Raw genomic sequence first — 17,375 nt, 5'->3', positions numbered from 1 at the left:
TTTCAGCACTTGAAAAATATCTGTTACTTTCTCATGGTCCCCACAGTTTCTGATGAGAAATCTTCTGTCATTCAAATTGCTTTTACCGTGTAGAAAGTGTGTCATTTTTTTTCTTGCTGCTTTCCAGATTTTTTTCTTCCTTAATCAGAAGTTTAATTACTATGTTTCTTGGTGTGAGTGTCTTTGGTTTATCCTGTTTAAGGTTTGCCCAGCTTCTCAAATTGTAGGTTTAAATCTTTGCAAAATGTGAGAAGTTTTTAAGCCATTATTTAAGTACTTTTTCATTCTCTTCTCTTTCCTGGAATCCAATGACATAAATATTTGCTCTTTAGCACAGGGTCTTTTTCATTTTTTCTAGTCTATTCTAATTTCCTGTAAACTATTTCTTTCCTCAGTCTTTTCCATTCTGTTGTTGAGTCCATCCACGGAGCTTTGCATTTCAGTTATGGTATCTTTTAGTTCTATAATTTCTCTTTGATTCTTCTTTATATATTTTATTTCTTAGCTTTATAGCATTTTTTCATTTGTCTCAAGCATGTTTATAATCACTTGCAGTAGCACTTTTATTATAGCTGCTTTAAAATCTTTGTCAGATGATCCTAACAACTTTGTCATCTCAGCGTTAGCATCTATTAATTGTCTTTTTTCATTTAGTTTGAGATCTTGTCCATTGATAACAAGTAACTTTTGACTGAATCTTTGAAATTTTGTAATATGAGACTCTGGTTATTATATAAAGCTTCAGCCTGGAGTGATGACTCATACCTGTAATCCCAGCCCTCCGGCAGGCCAAAGTGGGAGGATCACTTGAGCCCAGGAGTTCCAGACCAGCCTGGGCAACATAGGAAGACCCCATCTCTAGAAAAAATGTCAATGTTAGCTATGTGTGGTGGTGCATATCTGTGGTCTCAGTTACTCAAGAGGCTGAGGTGTGAGGATTGCTTGAGCCCAGAAGGTTGAGGCTGCAGTGAGCCCTGATTATGCCACTGTACTCCAGCGTGGGTGACAGAATAAGACCCTATCTCCAAAAATATATATAAATAAAGAAAGAAATAAGCTTTTACTTCAGCTAGCTTTTTTTGACATTGCTCAGCAGGGGAAAGTGAGGCCCTACTTTATTACTGCCAGAGAGAGGTATAAGTTTAGGTTGCCCTTCAGCCTTCCTGTAGAGGGGTCTACTCATTACTTCTGGGCAAGGTACAAGTCCTGGTCCTCACATGGTCTCCACTAACACCATGGTGGGGGTGGCCTCACTACTGAGGAGTAACGCCAAACATTCTGACCCTGCATGGAGCTTCTTTGACACCAGAGAGTAAAGAAGGGAAGGAATACCTCATTAATGCTGGGTAGGTGTTGAAATCTAGGCTTTCCATGTGGTCTCTCTGAAAATAGCAGGTACGGACTCTTTACTTCTGGAGGGGAATCAACATCACAGCTCCTTACTTAGCCTTCTGTGACACTATCCCAGCAGGGGTATTGGAATTGCTTGTTGCAACCTGTTGAGGTGAAAGTCTGGACTTTCCACTTAGTTTTTACTGATGTGGATTCGGTGATGGCTCACTTTTTCCTTTACTTTTTTTGGTAGTGTTTGGCTGGGGTAGGTTGTCTGAAGGTTTTCTGTCTTGCTGGGCTGCCCTACTGTAGTCCTTTGGCTAGAGAGAGCAGAATTTTATTGGGGCTGGTTTTTGGTCTACGTATATTGACATTTTGGGGTCGTTACCTTCTTCAGCTTCTAGAGTGGGAAAGCACAGAAAGCAGAAAAGCACTGCAGTGTGGTCCGGAACCTGTCCCTCCCATTGAAAGCTGCAGCTTCTAATCTTTTGACCATGAAGACTCTTGTTTATTGGCCTTTCTGCTTTGGTATCTGTGCATTTCTTTTGAATTTCTGAGCAGTTCTCTAACACCATTGGCTGTGGAATACTTTTCCACTGTGCTTTCTAACTGATTATGAGATATGAGATATTATGGGATATGAGACAAAAAAAAAATCACAAATGTAACTCACCAGCATATTATTCCTTACGTTGTGAAGTCTGTAGCTTTCTTGCCTTCTCTTCATCTTTCAGAGGCTCCTTCTGTTTGTTCTGTGTGTAACGTCCAAGCTTGTTGTAATTAGAGGGAGGAATGGGAAGAAGCGCATCTAATTCAGACTCCCTGAAGTGAAAGTCCTTAAAGCTTCTTTTATTGCTCTCATTTGGTTTGTAGGTATTTTATTTTCATTTTATAGGTGCCACATGGTTCATGTTATGTTCATTCTTAAGTTTATAAATACTCATGTATATAGTTACTATTTTTAAGTCTAATGTATGTAGGATCTAAAACACTTAAATTCTCTATCGTTTCTCAATTTCTCTTAACCTGCAGGGAGAGTCCCAAGAAGCATATATATGTATGAAAAACATTCCAGATAGCATCACATTTTATTACTAATTGCAGTTTTGATTCCACAACCCTGTATAACTTGGCATTCTGGTGAATTGGACCCGAACATCTGTGAATCTTAAAAATAGTGGTTGACTCATTATGGCTTCCTTATGCATTGGATTAAGAACACAGATCCTGGAATCAGACAGCCTGGCTTCCACACTCTAGCTGGGTGACCATGACCATGAAGAAGTTCCTGAATGTTCAATGTCAGTTTATTCACCTACAAAATGAAGATAATATGAGTATTAACTGAAGAGAAATCTGCTGTCATACAAATAGTTTTTTTTTTTTTTCCCTGTAGGTAAGGGGAATCTAAGATCATTTTATTCTGGTTGCTTTCCGTATTTTTTCTTTGTCTTTAGTTTTCACAAGTTTAATTACATTGTGTCTTGATTTGGATTTCTTTGGTTAAACCCGTGTAGGGTTCACCTAGCTTCTTAAACTTACAGGGTTAAGTCTACAGTAAGGCTAAGTACATTAATAGGTAAGTAGCATTTACAACAGTGTCCACCTCATAAGAACCATTATGTGTTAACGATTAGTATTACCACTGCCTTCCCTCAAGGCAGCACAGAAAGAAGAAAAGTGCTGCAGTGTGGTACAAAACCTCCTCCCATTGAAAGCTGCAGCTTCTAATCTTTTGACCATGAGGACTCCTGTTTATTGTTCTTTCTGCTTTGGTATCTGTGCATTTCTCTTGAATATGTGAGCAGTTCCCTAACACCATCGGCACTGGAATACTTTTCCATTGTGCTAACTGGTTATTATTATACTAATAAAGATCACACCTTCATATCTTTATAATTGTAGTAAAGTGCACTGCTTTCTTAGGCATTCTAGGAGCTTTTTTTTTGTGTGTGTGTGTGTGTTTTTGCATTTCCAGGTAGTCAATTATTTTCTAGGTAAATTATAATTCCAGTCACTGTATCTTTTACCTCAGTTACACTGCTCAGGACTTGAAAAATGTGATTTTCTTTGCTCTCTTTGTTTTCATTTTTCTTTTTCTGAGACACACATAGTGTCTTGCTCTGTCACCCAGGCTGGAATGCAGTGGTGTGAACATAGCTCACTACAGCCTTGACATCCTGGGCGCAAATGATCATCCCACCTCAGCCTCTTACCTTGCACAGCTAGTGCTTTTGTTGTTGTAGAGACAGGGTCTCACTATTTTCCCTAGGCTGTTCTTGAACTCCTGGGCTCGTGTGATCCTCCCACCTCAGCCTCCCAAAGCACTGGGATTATAGGCATGAGCCACCAAGCCCAGCCTGTTTTGATTTCTTATACAGGTAAAATATCCATCCTCTAATTTCCATGTCAACAACTTCTCCGTCACAATGTCTTTCTCCCTATGCTCTGCATTCAGGCATCTCATTAATTATTTATTTTTTACTGCCTTCAACCTTTTTATTGATAATTTTATTGCTGTATAAACATCTCAATATTTTTAGACACTGATGCTCCTTTATTATAGAGTTAGGATGAGCAGAGAAGTTAAACCAAATATTTTCTTATCTTCTTCTGGTCTATCTGCATAGGTAAAGAAAAGTCTAGGGCATTTCTTTGTCTGATTTTTTGGGGGCTACAATCCATACAATTTCTATTTATATTTTTTCTTTTATTGTATTTTTTAATATGTATTTTTATGGTCGATCAGGTATAACTGGTGTGCTACCATTTTAACATAGATATCTAACAATCAAGGGACATCACCCCGTAACTGTTACTCACGTGTGAACTTGAGTATGTACTTCTTTGAACTCAAGTTTCATGATATTTAAAATGGAGGAAGAGAGTGTGAAAATTATGTTTTCCAGTTGCAAACATAATCTTTATGTTTGTACTCATAGGAATGTTTAAATTGTGAGGTAGAGATAAAGATAATGAAATTTAACAAATGAGGATGATTAAAAAATACATATATTTAGTCCAGATTCAGGCAATTGATTGACTACTAAAAACTCCACTCAAAAATAAACGCCTGTGTAAGGTATAACAATTCTGATGCCACTGCACATCTATCTTGGAGTTGAACAATTAAGTAAATATGTGGTGAATGGAAACATCTAGGCTTCTTATTACTGGGGTGAGAGTTTACAGGTAAGCAAGGGGAAGAGGCCAGATTAGAACTAAAAGCATTCTAATAGATGAGAATTGAAAATACCCTTATAAACTCATGTACAGCATAACATATAGTTACATATAGAAATATTTATAAACATGTTTATGTACACATAGATTTCCTTGCTCTCTCAACTGAAAGGGTCTGAAAGCAACAACACCTCAGGAATAAAAAGTACATCTAGCACCCAGATTTGGGTTTTAATACCTTTCTCGAATAAATGGAGGTAGGGCTTCTTGGAAAATGGGCTGATTCTAAGACTGGGGCAGAATATATCTGCGATGATCCTGGAACATCCTTTAGTACCAAAAAAATAAGGCAGTGCTCAAATAAAATACAACAACTCCACAAGCATGAGGGCATATCAAGGGGACATGAGAATCCACTGGAAGAGCCCCCAATGGCCAAAGCCACAGCAATTTGAGCAACAAAATAAGTAAAGTGGTTATTAGATTATAACCCAAAGTATAAAATAAATATCCGCGAGTCCATATGGATATAAATAGTTGAGTGAATTAGTAAATTGGTGACAGTAGACAAATCTCCCATGCAGAAGAATCCAAATAATTTATGTAGATGTTCTGTCCTCAAATAAATAGATCATAACCCCCCAACCCTTAAGTATGAACTGTGGTTGGTGATTTCTTTTGAAGGAGTACAATATAGAATGGAGGAACAAAACAGTACCTTTACAGAGAAATCTGGCAAACACTACCTCAGCCAAGTGATCAAGTTCAATATTCAGCAATAAGTCATGTTGTTAGTGTGTGCTCTTGATATGACATGATGAGAATTGCACTTCACTTCTGTGATATTCCTCCTGAAAATACACAACCACAGTCTAGTTAGAAAATAAAAAAAAAAAAAAATCAGACAAATCTCAAGGGAGGAAAATTCTACAAAATACCCGTTCAGTACTTCTCAAAACTTTCAAGATCATCAAAAACAAGGGAAGTCTGAGAAACTGTCACAGCCAAGAGGAACCTAAGGAGATATTATGATTAAATGCAACATCGTATTCTAGTTGGGATCCTGGAATAGAAAAAGGATATTTTGTTAAAAAAAAAACTAAATAAATATGCATTAAGTATAAACTTTAGTTAATAATTTATCAGCATTAATTTATTAATTATAACTAATACACCATACCAATGTAAGATCCAATAATTGAGAAAATGGGCTGTAGGATATGTGGGAACTCTATCAACTGCATTTTTTTCTTGTAAATTTCAAACTGCTCTAAAATAAAAATACCTGTGGAATAAATGAGTGAATGGAAGGAAAAACAGTATAGGAAAAAAGGATAGAGATTTTAAAAATTTACGTACTGAAGAGAGCTTTGCAGAAAATATATTGGATTAGTTTTTAAGTATAGACTAGCATAATTCTTTTCTCTTGCAAAAATAGATGCAAATAGAAGACAAAAAGTTTGAACACTGTGTAACACAGCCAGCATGTAGCCAATAGCATTTAATTTCAGTAAATAGCTTATAATCACAATAATCAGGCCAGGGATACTGAGCCAGCTATTAGAACTATTTTTTCCCAATGAAATAATTGCCTTAATTCAGACTGAGAAAATATTTGGGGGAGGAGGGCTAGAGTAGTAAATACACCGACCAAAATTATTAATTAGTTTTACACAGCTATGGCCAAAGACACAGAAATAACTGGCTCTTATTAGAGAAATAAACCAAAAGAGGATATGAACAGTATTGCACAATTATGTTGGTTTGAAACTGTGAGAGTTTCTCAGACTTCCTTTGTTTTTGATGATCTTGAAAGTTTTCAGAAGTACTGGAAGCCATATTTTGAAATCCCATTTGATACAGAATCATCTTAAAATGATGCGTTTGTCATGTAATTGTTTTTCATAATGTAGATAAATGATACATCAATGTCTTACATTTATAAATATTTCCCAGTAATCTAATGATCATATGCTATTTTTATGCTTCCTTTAATTTTCAAGGAATTTTTAATGCTTGCTGATTTTTAGCCAATTCAGTTTACTTTTCCTCCATTGCAAATTAAATACACACATGCACAGAAGAAGAAAACTACTCATAATCCCATGTTAACTGTTAAAAATGTATTTCCCATTAGGTTTAAGTGCTGGGATTACAGACATGAGCCACTGTGCCTGGCTTATTTTTTAATTTTGAACTATAATTGTGAATATATGTATATTTAATTTGTATTCTGCTTTTTATCAGTTTACTACAGTATTTTTTATATATTTTAAATTTTTAATAATGTGTTGTTATATCTTGATTTACTAGTTTGTTGAATATTTAGAGTTTTTCCCAGGGATATTTTATTCACTCATGTATGTCCCAGTTCCAGAAGAAAAATCGAAACCCAGTGATTTTGTGTCTGTGTGTGTTGTGACTATAGCATTCTTATGTTTGAAACTCAAGAAGGAAACAACTGGGGTCTAAGCAGTCAAATATGGAGGTCTAAAATATAAAGGTTTTTTTTTTTTTTTAAACTGCCACATTCATTCCCTTTAGCATCCCAAAGTTTGAGCTCACAGTCTGGTTGGCCATATAATTAATAAAGTGGCAAACGCTGCATCTCAGACATCAGAGAACAAGCGCCTATGAAAGTAGGCTCCTGACTTCACCTTCTGTTGCAGGGTATCATTCCCCTAAGGAGAACAGTTGTCAGAGCCACATTAAGTCATGTGCTTCATGAGTTTCCAGAGGTAGATCCATGGCAACCTCTGGTAGGACCAGAACAAGCACAGCAAGGCACTTCTGGTAAGCATCGTCAGTTAGTTTTCCAGCAAGCCAATGAAAAGGCCTTTCAAAGTTGCCATTGCTTCTGGCAGAAATGCCATAGTACTAGTGATATTTGTTTCATTGGAAAACAAATTTTGCCTTAATTTTCGTGTCTTTACTATCCATTACTGAAGCAGCTGCATTGTCTATGATAAATACCCAGGTTTCATCATCTTGTGCCAGGAAAATTTAGGAGCAGAGGTTTAATAGGCAAGAGAAAGGAAAACAGCTCTCTCTAGTGACAGAGAGGGGAGTTCTGAGGGTAAAAGGCAGCCTGCTGATGGTGGATGCACCAGATTTTATAGTCTGGCTTGGGGAGGCAGTGTTTGATTTACTTAGGGCTCAGAAATTGTTTTAATCAGGTATGACGTTTACATAGGGCACTGGGGAAGGCTGGCTGCCTCACCCTAATCTTATTATGCAAATAAACTTTCCCCTTGGCCAGCGCCATCTTGTCTGCTCCTTACTGTACATGTGGCTGGCAGAGAATGCAAGATGGAGCTGCCATTTTGAACACGGTTGGCACAACTGCCAGCATCTATGTCTACAGCTCGATTTTACAGGCTGCTCTTTGTTAGAAAGAAAGATGAGGCCGGGCACGGTGGCTCACGCTTGTAATCCCAGCACTTTGGGAGGCCGAGGCGGGCGGATCACGAGTTCAGGAGATCGAGACCACGGTGAAACCCCGTCTCTACTAAAAATACAAAAAAATTAGCCGGGCGTGGTGGCGGGCGCCTGTGGTCCCAGCTACTCGGAGAGGCTGAGGCAGGAGAATGGCGTGAACCCGGGAGGCGGAGCTTGCAGTGAGCTGAGATTGCGCCACTGCACTCCAGCCTGGGCGAGAGAGCGAGACTCCGTCTCAAAAAAAAAAAAAAAAAAAAAAGAAAGATGGTTTGGGGCTGCTCTTCATTAAAAGGAAAACCTTACTAAGCACTTCTGTACCCTATCTGCCTATTATAAATAAAGTTTTGGTGCCACAAAGGAAATAGCACTCGAATACAAAATTTTCTTTTTTTTCTTCTCAGCAAGGCAGTTTACTTCTATAGAATGGTGTGCCCTCACAGATGGAGCAATGGTGAATGCACACCTGGACAAGGGAGTTTCGTAAAGGGGGTCTTATTCTTGATGCACATGGCCCCTGTTGCTGTGTAGTTCCCCTATTGGCTAAGGTTAGACAGCACAGGCTAAACTAATTCCGGTTGACTAATTTAAAGAGAGTGACAGGGCGAGTGGTTTGGTGGGAAAAATGGTTATGGCAGAGCAGGAAATCGGAATGAGTCAGGGTGGAGCAGGTAATCAGAAAAGGTTGCTTTATGAGGAAGTTAAGTTTAAAAGTAGAAGGCAAAGAATTGAACCTACTGACATATTGATTCTTTGAAGAGAAATTTAGAACTCATATCTAACATGCCTAACTCCAGTGTCATTGCATTGCCACACAATGTGATGGGATGTTTCCATATGCTGCCATCTGAACTCAGTGCCAATTAGATACATACTTATAAGTCTTGATGTTATATCAGACATGATAATGGTACAATGGACTTGGATACAACAGCTATTTATCAGGCCACCAACTTATGTTTAGTACATTGAATTTAAAAGGTGTAGTGTTGGTAGGAAATACAGGTGATGGACCTAATAACTAAAGTGACTATATGCTTCTCAAATTCACCATTCACATAACATTAACATTTCCCAAATATAGTTTTATCAGTACTGCCATCTCCAGCCAACACATGTTTAAGCAAAACTTAGGAATGTCCTTGGGCAGCCATCATAAAGGCTCTTCCAGAAGTATCTGTTCCTCACCTGACTGAGCCGAAATACATTTGTTTGTTTGTTTTTAAATCTGAGTTCATGATGAAAATGGCAACACTTAAAATATCAAATATTGCAGCATGAAAATGCCTTCAGATATTTTCATGATATATCTATCTTAAAAATGATGAACTAGGGCCGGGCGCGGTGGCTCACGCTTGTAATCCCAGCACTTTGGGAGGCCGAGGCGGGTGGATCACGAGGTCAGGAGATCGAGACCACGGTGAAACCCCATCTCTACTAAAAATACAAAAAATTAGCCGGGCGTAGTGGCAGGCGCCTGTAGTCCCAGCTACTCGGAGAGGCTGAGGCAGGAGAATGGCGTGAACCCGGGAGGCGGAGCTTGCAGTGAGCCGAGATTGCGCCACTGCACTCTAGCTTGGGCGACAGAGCGAGACTCCGTCTCAAAAAAAAAAAAAAAAAAAAAAAAAAGATGAACTATAGGCCAGGCGTGGTGCCTCACACCTGTAATCCCAGCACTTTGGGAGGCCAAGGCGGGCGGATCACAAGGTCAGGAGATCGAGACCACGGTGAAACCCTGTCTCTACCAAAAATACAAAAAAAATTAGCCAGGTGTGGTGGTGGGTGTCTGTAGTCCCAGCTACTCAGGAGGCTGAGTCAGGAGAATGGTGTGAACCCGGGAGGTGGAGCTTGCAGTGAGCCGAGATCGCGCCACTACACTCCAGCCTGGGCGACAGAGCAAGACTCTGTCTCAAAAAGAAAAAAAAAAAAAGATTATTATTTGAATTAAAAACTCTCTAATTCATCAGGATTGTATGCATTAATTCATATAATAATATTTATTAAGAACCTACTAGGTGCCAGGCACTGTTCTACATGCTATAAGGAAAGCAGATAAAATTCCTGCATTCGTGGAGCATATCTTTTTCACAGCCCAAAATTAAGGAGCCACTGCCTCCTGAGGTGGTTGGTAATGCCAGGAAAATGACCAGTCCTGGAAAAAATCTTGACCAGACACTGGAAACTCTTTATATTCTACTCTAGGTTCATCTCTGTTGACATAGAGTGAGCAGATAGAAAGATGCCAGAAGAGGAAATCAAAGTCTTCTAAAATGAGAGAGAGAAACTATGAAGCAAGTACTGATTTTCTGATCAATGAGCAAGTTCCCAACCTTATGTATCTGGGGACTGGGGAAATTTGTTGGTTAAAGGAAAGGAGGGTGGGAGGGAAACCAGCAAGATTGAGTTGGATACACTCTACAAAAAACCCTACCATGTAAGACAGAGAAAAACGATGCTTAATATGCACTAAAATCTGGATGTAAATCAGAGTTCAAAAGCCACACATTGCCCAAGTAGAAGCAAAACTCTGAATACTGGGTTTTATGACTGGTTTTGAACTAGGAAGTTGCTCAGGCTTTTAAAATTTTGTGGGGTAGTTTTTGGTGGTGGGAGGAAGCAGAAGCCAATACTTCAGAAACTAGAGAGGACCATGGGGAGTCAGAAAGTTTCGTGGCAAGCTAAGGGCCAATACTGTGGAATTAGATTTTTTTAATCCAACAAGAGCAGTCATTAAATTTAGAGGATCAGTCCTACATTTCACACTGCATTTAAAGGATGAAAAAGCAGGGCCACAGCTTTGGAATTATTCTCTATCTTGTCTGGATGGGAAAAGGAAAGTCATTTGGGAGACTGCCAAACATTTTATGGAAAATACAAAAGTGAGCCCAGGAAGAAAATAGTTTTATTTTCCCCAAGGAAAACAGACAAAAGGAAGAAGAAAAGAACTAGAGTATATGATAGAGACAGATCATACTAATTTACATACCTTAAACACAGTCTCTCATCACATGCTGGAAGACATTATTTGGATAATTTACCACTGTTGTGTCAAAAGAAGGCAAAGTAAAGGACAGGCTGTGAAAAGGGCCTCAGAAGAAGTTAGAAAAACATGGACCTTTGTATATTTTCCTGTCATAAAATACTAGTTTGTTTGGGGTGAAGCAAAATGGAGTTGAACTTAGTTAAAGGAAAGGAAGTAAAATGAAGAGTGCCTTGTTGTTCAGGTGCATGGTGCCTGTGGATTTCAGCCAAGCCACAAATGTTGCATTACCAGCATAATGCTCCTCTACCAGAAACTCGATGCAGCATTGTGGAATTGTGCTCACTGCACATGGTTTGGCCCCTTTTAACACATCAAGTGCTGTTTTTGTCATATGACAAATAATGACAAATAATTTTTGTCTCCTTAGATGAGAGTGACTATCAATTTCTCTTAAAACTTGAAGTGAAAAACTGTAAGGCATGAATAAATAATTTCTTCTGAATTAATATCGAGTATCATCTTGATCTAAATATGCATCTTCAAAGTGGGAAGGAGAATTTTGGAAAGGTTTATGTCTGTGAAACATTTAGTGAAACAAAAATCTCTGATTTCCCCCATAAATGGCTACTCTTTAATGGGGCTCTCAAACTGAGACAGGAATGGTTGCCTAGTTCGTCAGCATCATGAGGTTTCAAATATTAGCTAGGCATGAAGAGTGATACAGTCATTAGATATGAACTGCAAGAAAGGATTTTTTCTGCATCCTTAACGCTGTTCTGTGATGTAAACATACACACACACACATACACACACACACACACTCTCTCTCTCTCCAATGACATCAGTCGAAACTTCCTGTGAGCAACTGGGAAAGGGACTTGGCTCAGAATTCCAAGAAACCCAACCTGAGATTTTAAACGACACTTCTTTCCAGTGCTTTGCAATTGATTCAATTTCAATGAAATTATCATTGTCCCTGGTTCCCATAGCAAACTGAAGGGAGAAGTGAATTAGGAAGGAAAGACATTTTGTTGGAAAAAAAGACATGACTCTGTGGAAATATTTCAGAGGGGCCCCAAACAGATGACATCCAAAGGTGCTATTCCCATGATCTGTCAGGTTACCTGGAAATAGATGTTCCATGGAACTATGGCAGTGGCTGAAGGTGAGTAGGGATGGGAAGATGAGGACAAAGACCCACAAACACCTCCTCTTTCTCTCGGCCTCATTTGTGTTCCTGATACCAAAGCTAAACTGCTATTTGGCAAACGGAGAAGAAGAAGAGAGAGAAGTCACAGTATATTTCCATTTCTTGTCCAGTTTCCAGTTCCATGTCAGTACAGCTGAACCTTGGATGGCCTAGCAACTCCCTATGGAGGTCTGCTTGGCAGAATGAAGGAGGCTGTGTTAAAGGACAGCCTTCTGTGGCTCTCAATCCACAAGATGTCCATCCCCTCTGACCTCCATCAGTATTACAGTGATGATAGCAACACAAAGACTACTTCTCATCAAAAATACAGGAATTTTATACTAGACAGTGCCTCCTTGGTCAAAGTCCAGTCTGGCTACAGAAATTTGTCTGCAAAAAAGAAAAGAAAAGCTGTCCTTTGCCTCAAACAGTGGGTGATCTAAGTCCACACAAACACAGCAGCTTCTCCATAACTGACAAATGGCACAATTCGTGGATTATTGGTGTAGTAATGTGAAAATGTCCATTAGAGATAACATGGCTCAGCCAGGCATGGTGACACATGTCTGTAGCCCCAGTAACTCAGGAGGCTAGGGTGGGAGGATCCTTTGAGCCTAGGAGTTTGAGGCTATAGTGTGCTTTGATCATGCCTATGAATAGCCACTGCACTCCAGTCTGAGCAACATAGCACAACCCCGTCTTTAAAAAGAATAGATAACATAGCTTATTAGTTACCACCACTGACATAACCAGAATACTTGACTATAATAAATTTTGAATTGCATTATAATGTGAAATCAGTTAATTGCCAAAATTAATGTGCTTTTTGACATGAGGTTCTGAATTGCAAGGTGCTGAAAAAAAATTGCCTGTGGTATAGTCAACTATTTTTGAAAGTAGCCAAGAAAAGAATTCAGGTCTCCTGCTGGCTGTTCCAGGCTTAATGATTTACCTTTGGTAGACACAGTGCTTGTTTTGGATTTTACACAAGTTGGCATGAAATCCAGAAAACTTTGAACAGATGGTCCCCAAGGCCATCTATGTCCTCAAGTAAGAATTCAATGCAATGTCTTTTGCTAACAAGAGATGTATGTCAGGGGAGAAAATCTCTCAAAATTTTAGAGAAATGTCTTTAGATATACCCAGGCCTGCCACCGAATCACAAACAGCATCATTTGAAGGCTTTGTTTCTTACTGGGGTATCCCTGAAAGTCTTATCTAGGACCATATCTAAGAAAACCTCTCAATTCCTGGAAAGTTCTGAGGCTTTCAGAGAATATCCACAGTAGTGGATAATGAAGGATAAATGAAACATTTATTCTTTCTTTGTGTTGGGAGCATTCAAAATCCTGTCTTGTAACTATTTGAAAATACACAAAACTATTGTTAACTATAGTCATCCCACAGTGCTGTAGAACACTAGAACTTATTCCTCCTACTAGCTATAATTTTATATTAACCAACCTTTTCTATCTTCCCCTCCCCTTCCAAGCTTCTAACAACCATAATTACATTTCGATGAGCTCGAGATTTTTTAGCTTCCACATATGAGTGAGAATGTGAAATATTTATCTTTCTGTGCTTATTTCACTTAACATAATGTCCTCCAGGCTCATCCATGTGTACATGTACCACATTTTTTTTGTCCACCCACCTGTTGATGGACATTTAGCTTGATTTGATATAATTTCCATTGTGAATAGTGTTGCAATGAAACAAGGAGGTTGAGACTTACCTTAGATATGTTGATTTCCTTACCTTTGGATAAATAACCAGCAGTGGGATTGCTGGATCATATGGTAGTTCTGTTTTTGGTTCTTTAAGGAACTTCCATACTGTTTCTCATAATGATTGTACTGATACATTTGCAACAACAACATATAAGAGCTTCCTTTCTGTGAATCCTCATGAGCATTTTTTTTTTGTCTTTTTGATCATAGCCATTCTAACTGGAGTGAGAAGATACCTCATTGTGTGGTTTTGATTTGCATTTCCCTTATGATTAGTGATGTTGAGCATTTTTTTTCATTCTTGGCTATTTGTATGTCTTATTTGGGAAATGTCTATTCAGCTCTTTTGCCCATTTTAAAATCATATTATTTGATTTTGTTGCTGTTGAGTTCCTTTTATATTCTGAATATTAGTTCCTGGCTAGATAATGTTTGCAAATATTTTCTCCCATTCTACAGGTTGTCTCTTCACTTTGTTAACTGTTTTCTTTGCTATGCAGAAACCTTGGTTTGATATCATTCCATTTGTCTATTTTTGCTTTTGTTGCCTGTGCTTCTGAAGTCTTAGCCATAAAATCAGTGCCTAGCCTACTGCCTAATTTTCAGTGATACATTAAAGTCTTTAATCATTTTGAGTTTATTTTTGTATATGGTGAGAGATAGGAGTCTAGTATTCGTCTGCATATGGGTATCCAGTTTTCCCAGCACCATTTATTGAAGATAGTTTCCTTTCTCCAGTGTAAGTTCTTGATGTCTTTGTCAAAATTCAGTTGGCTGTAAGTATAGGGATTTATTTCCAAGTTCTCTATTCCGTTCATCTATATGTCCTTTTTTATATCAGTCCCATGCTGTTTTGGTTACTATAGCTTCATACTATATTTTGAGCTCAGATGGTGTGATACTTCCAGCTTTGTTCTTTTTGCTCAGGAATGCTGTGGCTCATCAGGGTCTTTTGTGGTTCCATACAAATTTTAGGATTGTGTTTTCTGTTTCTGTAAATGATGTCATTGATATTTTGATAGGAATGCACTGACTCCATAGATTCCTTTGGGAAATGTGGTTATTTTAACAATATTCTTATAATCCATGAGCGTGGAATGTCTTCCTATTTGTGCATGTGTGACTTCTTTAATTTCTTTTATCAGTGTTTTTGAGTTTTCCTTGTAGAGATCTCTTACCTCCTTGATTAATTTTTTTTGTCTCTTTAGCTATTATAAACAGGATTGCTCTATTAATTTCTTTTTCACCTATTATGTTATAGGAATATAGAAACAGTACTGATTTTTTTTTTTTTTTTTTTTTTGAGATGGAGTCTTACTCTGTCTCCCAGGCTAGAGTGCAGTGGTGTGGTCTTGGCTCACTGCAACCTCTGCTGCCCAGCTTCAAGCAATTCTTGTGCCTCAGCCTCCCGAGTAGCTGGGACTACAGCCATGCACCACCATGCCCGGCGAATTTTTTTTATTTTTAGTAGAGATGGGGTTTTGCCACGTTGGCCAGGCTGTATGTTGATTTTGGATCCTGTAACTTTACTGAATTGTCAGTTCTAAGAGTTTTTTTGGGGAGTCTTTAGGTGTTTCGATATACAAGATCATGTCATCTATAAAGAAGGACAATTTGATTTCCTCTTTTCCAATTTGAATGCCCTTTACTTCTTTTTCTTGTCTAATTGCTCTGGCTAAGAATACCTATAATACAGTGAGTAGGAATGGTGAAAGTAGGCATCCTTGTGTTGTTCTGGTTGTTAGAGAAAAAGCCTTCAGCTTTTTCCCATTCAGTATTAGGTTACCTGTGGGTTTGTCACATATGGCCTTTTTTATGTAGAGGTCTGTTGCATCTATGGCAAATTTGTTGATTGTTTTTATTACATAGGGATGTTGAATTTTACCAAATGCCTTTTCTGTGTCTATTGAGATGGTTATATAGTTTTCTTCATTCTATTGATATGATGCATCACTTTTATAGATACAGGTATTTTGAACTACCTTTCCAGCTCTGGGATAAATCCTGCTTGATCACGCTGTATTATCTTTGTGATGTGGTTGGATTTGGTTTGCTAGTGTTTTGTTCAGTGTTTTTGCATCTATGTTTATCAGAGATATTGGCCTGTAGTTATTGTTGTTTTTGTTTCCTCATCTAGTTTTTTTTCTTTTCTAAGTTCTGGGATACATGTGCAGAACGTGCAGGTTTGTTACATAGGTATACACATGACAGGGTGGTTTGCTGCACCCATCAACCCGTCATCTACATTAGGTATTTCTGCTAATGCTATCCCTCCCGAAGACACCCACCCCCTGACAGGACCCAGTGTGTGATGTTCCCCTCCCTGTGTCCATGTGTTCTCCTTGTTCAACTCCCACTTATGAGTGAGAACATGTGGTATTTGGTTTTCTGTTCCTTTGTTAGTTTGCTGAGAATGATGGTTTCCAGCTTCATCCATGTCCCTGCAAAGGACATGATCTTTTCCTTTTTTATGTCTGCATAGTATTCCATGGTGTATATGTGTCACATTTTCTTTTTCCAGTCTATCATTGATGGGCATTTGGGTTGGTTCCAAGTCTTTGCTATTGTGAATAGTGCTGCAATAAACATGTGTGTGCATGTGTCTTTATAGAATGATTTATGATCCTTTGGGGTATATACCCAGTAATGGGATGGCTGGGTCAAATGGTATATCTGGTTCTAGATCCTTGAGGAATTGACACACTGTATTCCACAATGGCCAAATGAATTTACACTCCAACCAACAGTGTGAAAGTATTCCTATTTCTCCACATACTCTCCATCATCTGTTGTTTCCTAACTTTTTAATAATCGCCATTCTAACTGGTGTGAGATGGTATCTCACTGTGGTTTTGATTTACATTTCTCCAATGACCAGCATAAATGTCTTCTTTTGAGAAGTGTCTATTCATATCCTTTGCCTACTTTTTGATGGGGTTGTTTTCTTGTAAATTTTTTTAAGTTCTTGGTAGATTCTGGATATTAGCCCTTTGTCAGATGGATAGATTGAAAACATTTTCTCACGTTCTGTAGGTTGCCTGTTCACTCCGATGATAGTTTCTTTTGCTGTGCAGAAGCACTCTAGTTTAATTAGATGCCATTTGTCTATTTTGGCTTGTGTTGCCATTGTTTTTGGTGTTTTAGTTATGAAGTCTTTGCCCATGCCTGTGTCCTGAATGGTATTGCCTAGGTTTTCTTCTAGGGTTTTTATGGTTTTAGGTCTTACATTTAAGTCTTTAATCCATCTTGAGTTAATTTTTGTATAAGGTATAAGGAAGGGGTCCAGTTTCAGTTTTCTGCTATATTTCAGCAGTGAAGCCATCAGGTCATGTAATTTTCTTTGTTGGGAAATTTTTATTATTCATTCAATCTTGTTGCTTCTTGTTGGGCTGCTCTAGTGTTAGGTGTATATATATTTACAACTGCAGTATCCTCTTGCTGAATTTATCTTTTTATCATTATATAATGACATTCTTTGTGTGTGTGTTTGTGTGTGTGTGTTTTTTTTTTTGAGATGGAGTCT

The 17,375-nt window shown here is 38.3% G+C and overlaps 1 long non-coding RNA gene across 1 annotated transcript; it reads right to left on the bottom strand.

Moving 5' to 3' along the window:
• Window positions 1-2,160: 2,160 nt before the first annotated feature.
• On the bottom strand, window positions 2,161-5,369 carry LOC105740142. The gene is made up of 2 exons (XR_004031217.1): window positions 5,262-5,369; window positions 2,161-2,647 (listed from the first exon to the last, which is right to left on the bottom strand). It is a non-coding gene; the product is annotated as an uncharacterized LOC105740142 (long non-coding RNA).
• Between the last annotated feature and the right edge of the window lie 12,006 nt (window positions 5,370-17,375).

This window comes from Nomascus leucogenys, chromosome 8, assembly GCF_006542625.1.
Source record: "Nomascus leucogenys isolate Asia chromosome 8, Asia_NLE_v1, whole genome shotgun sequence".
Lineage (NCBI taxonomy): Eukaryota > Metazoa > Chordata > Mammalia > Primates > Hylobatidae > Nomascus > Nomascus leucogenys.
This window is presented reverse-complemented; position numbering and strand designations above follow the sequence as displayed.